General features: G+C 40.8%; 1 pseudogene; it reads right to left on the bottom strand.

Moving 5' to 3' along the window:
* Positions 1-3,941: 3,941 nt before the first annotated feature.
* LOC118477760 lies at positions 3,942-4,034 on the bottom strand (annotated as a pseudogene).
* Between the last annotated feature and the right edge of the window lie 238 nt (positions 4,035-4,272).

The following is a 4,272-nucleotide window of genomic DNA, read 5'->3' as shown; positions in this document are numbered from 1 at the left end:
GGGGGGGGGCAGACAGACAGACAGACAAAGTAAAAGAAAGAATATTAGGCACTTGTGAAAATCATGATATTATATATATATATATATATACATACATATAGACAGAGAGACAGACAGACAGACAAAGTAAAAGAAAGAATATTAGGCACTTGTGAAAATCATGATATTGCAAAAATGGCAGAATGATAGATCTACCATTTCCATTGTTTAAAGTGCGGCACCCTCATTACAAGCAAAGTAAAACCATTCTGATCATAGAATTGACCTTGTTCTATGGTAAGGTTGAAACATGTGGAGTCCGCCAAAAGTGAACACGCTTTACCTGAACAGTCGGTTGAAGTGAACGATGTTCTGAGGTCCCGATTGAAACGTTATTTGTTTACCGGTAAGTAAAAAAATAGCGGACAAAATGAATCGGTTTCATGGGGAAATCGGATAAAGTGAACGCTCAAATTGAGTGAAAGCGAAGAACGGACCGACCTCGTCACTGTCGCCATGCTGTGAAAATAAAATTCTTCCCTTTGCCTCGGGCATTGGCAGACAATCCCAACTCGGCGTTGGCGATGGCTATCAGAAAGAAAGAGCTCTTGTCTAGGCTCGCCCACAGTGTCGTAACCCCAGAGAGTTTACACCACCCCATCACTTCACACTCACACGGAATCACAGAATTCTAAGTTCACGGTGTATAAAGAGTTCTGATCAAGGGGAGCAGCCCATAAAAACGAAAACTCGTTCACTTGATATTTCCTTGTTGCTTCCCTTGATTTTGGCCAAAATGGAACATCGGATAAAGTGAACACTTTCTTCAGGTCCCTAAGAGTTCACTTTATGCGGACACCACTGTACAAAAGCCAGAGTCACAGTGGAGGTGTCATCTCGGACTCAGAGGTTGACGTATAATGACCCTCCACCCTTCACGATCGCGAGTTGCCTTTGCACATTCTGCCATACCCAGGCCAGTCAATGTTTTTTTATGTTGTCCATCCAAGTTACTCTTTGTCTTCCTCTATTGACTCTCCTGCCCCACATCCTTCCTTCAAACACCTCTTTCAAAATGATGTCGTGTCGTTTTAAGTGGCCATAGTACGTGTATTGTATTTTCCTAAATCTTATTTTATTCAGTACGGTTTGTCTTTTGTGGAGAATTTCACACACCTTTTTGTCGTCTTTTTTGCTCTCCTACTTATTCTGGCCATTCTGCAGCAGCACCGCAATTCAAACGCATCTCCATTTTGTTTCTTCGTTCTTTGTCAAGGTACTTAAAGTCCAGGTCTCAACGCCATAGGAATATGGGGAAAATGTAGTATTCCAGCATTTTCTTTCTTAGTTAAGGAGGTAGATAGTTGCCAGGATTTCAAAAGTTTGTGTATTTGCCTGAATCTTGTTTTTTCATTTGCTGTTCTAATGCAGTTATGTTTATTTCTTTTTCACTTCTTCCATAGTCTGTGAATGTTGCCCCTAGATTTCAATTGTTGCACTTGTTCGATTCTCCTCCTTTTTGTGGTTATGTTTGTTTTTCCAGTTAATTTTGATAAGACTATTGTTTTTCTCTTTGGCGTTCATGTCGAGGCCTGTCTTGCAGCTGTTCACTTTTACTAGTTTCACAATTTTAGAAAGATTTTCGCTCGAGTTTGCAAGCAGGACTGTATCATTTGCGTATCTCAGGTTATCGATGTTGCTGCCAAAGTAGCCTATCTAGCATCTGCGTTTGTCGCGGCCGCGATTTTTGCTTTTTTTTTCAGGCAAAAAAAACCCACCGTCGGGAAGAAAAAAAAAGTGTAAACAACAACAACAGCAACAACAACAACAACAACAACAACAACAACAACAAAACAGGGAATAATACAGTCGAACCTGCCCTGACGGCCACCTCTATAAGACGGTCACCTGTACAAACGACCACTTCCCATTTCCCCCCTTGCGTTTTTTTTTTCTATATAATTTAACTGTGTAAAACGGGCACCTGTCCAACTCGGCCGCGGCCACCATACTTTAACACACAACCCCTATCACACTAAGCAATAACACCTGTCTTAGACGGCCACCTTAGTGACTCCATTATGTTTTGTCTTAAATTGTGCACTGGCCCCTGGCGTTGTGGGCGAGCTGTCATAATTCAATCACCTGTCGTTGTTGTTAGGTAGTCTCTCCAACCGATCATGTTGGGTACCGGTAGGCCCCTCCCACTGTTGACCAATAGGTACCAATTTTCAGCTGCTGGTGAGGTAAGCATGTGATCCCTCATAACCCATAAGCCCCGCCCAGAACTCATACACACATCGTAAGTGAGATGAATGGTCACTGTTTACCCAGTCTGTAACAAAGAAACAATGGACGTCAACATGAACGTGTCACTCCTTCTCCGAGTGGGGGCGACCATGTGTTTATTTCAACATGGTACTCGGTCTTCCTCGTCTGATACATTTCGTTTTATTGTCACTCTTGCGCAAAATCAGCAACGAAATAAAAATAACAAACAAAATACAAACCAACAACAACAAAAACAAGAAACAAAGCGGCTACTTTCGATTGGGACTTCAGATGGGAATGGTTTGTTTTCTTCATCTTGATCAGTCCTGTCTTATACGGCCACTTTTCTCCTTGACAATGGGTGGCCGTCTTACACAGGTTTGACTGTATTCGTGAAGAAAAAGAAGCCCAACCTCTTTACTTTTGGAAAGAAAGTTTATTTTCACTTTTGCTTCCCTTCGTCTCTTTCTTTCTCACTTGTTAACACCACGTTGATTTGTAATTTTCATGTGAAGAATATAAGTATGCTACATTACTGTAGCCTACTTACTTACTATTTATATTGTTGTTTCTCTTTCATGTTTCCCTCTTTGTTGTGTTTTGATTTGTTGGTGTATTAATTTTTTAAACTTGTAATTGTTCTGATGTGTTGTTTTCTTATTTTGTGTGTTCATATAGCGTTATGTTGTTCCTACCTTTTTTCTAAAAAATCTGTTCTGTTAGAGCGTATCTCCACCAAAACCGAATACTGACACTGGCACGCCCATTGTGTGTGATTCCATCTATTTAGGTACCAATCTAATTTCACGCGTTTAGGGTTAAAACGGCCAGTCTATGGATGGGTTGACACACACGCCCTTATTTGTTAATTTTTGTGGTTGTTTATTTGCTGTTCTAATTTTGATTTCATTCTGTTGTGAAACCTTTATTTTTGACGTTTTTATACTCTGTGGGGCTACAAATGATATTCTGGATGCTTAATAAAACAGAGCACAAGAAATCCAGGTGTTTCAGATTAAGTTATCTCTATCAACATATTGCTATATAGATCTACGTCGTCACAGAGAGTTGAAAGCTTGAAAATTAATGGCAACTTTTTATGCAACTTTTGCCATTTTTGTGGCAACTTTTGGCAACTTTTAGGGGGGAAATGGCAACAAACGCAGATGCTAGGCCTATGGAAATATAAAGGGACATAACAACAAACAGCCAAACTCATCGTCTACTTCATGGATAATGTCCCTTGCTTTATAACTGTTGTCTAATGGCTGTTGTTCCGGCACATTATAGTCGTCCTTGTGTATGGTAGCCTACATGTCATGTACGACTGATTTTGTCTTTTGCTTGAAGAGCAGTAATATGCATGTACTGGGCGGGAGGGGAGGGGCAGCCAGAGAACGTAAATATAATTATTTCTTTGGATTTCATTGGAGAGATCTTCCGACCTAGCAAACCAGAGGATACTCGAACTAATTTTTGGATGTCTTGGTAGGCCCCTACACCCTATCCGTTACGGTAGGGTAGTTAATAAGATCGAACACCAAGCCTTCTAGGGTAGAGGCAAAAAAATTCTCGAAGGTCCTGTGTGCAAGTTGTGCACGCAAAAGACCCATTGGGGGTCTTACTACTTTACTTTACTTTACTGTCCCGATTCAGTGGCCGTAATTTTGAGTTCTTGCCCTTCGGCCTGAAAAAATATGGAACGCTTCAAGAATTTGGGTGTCATCCTTGCGCAGGGGCCATGCCTTGGAGGTCTTAAAATTGATCAAAGAGTATAACATACCGTATGCTACTTTTACTTTATCATACATGTAGTTTTTTTTCGAAATTTTGACGCAGCCTACTACAATGCTAAATGACGGCGACAATATTAGTTACATGTATCATTTTGTTTGTTTTTGTAAAGTGTTCTGCGGCGCTCGCAACTACATTATAAGGTCATATGAGCGCGCGGGACACACATAATATTTCCAGATGGTAGGAAATTTTGAATTTTGTCCGGGTGGCGGCCGAAGCCTACTC

This window comes from Aplysia californica, unplaced genomic scaffold (assembly GCF_000002075.1).
Source record: "Aplysia californica isolate F4 #8 unplaced genomic scaffold, AplCal3.0 scaffold00206, whole genome shotgun sequence".
Classification (NCBI taxonomy): domain Eukaryota; kingdom Metazoa; phylum Mollusca; class Gastropoda; order Aplysiida; family Aplysiidae; genus Aplysia; species Aplysia californica.
This window is presented reverse-complemented; position numbering and strand designations above follow the sequence as displayed.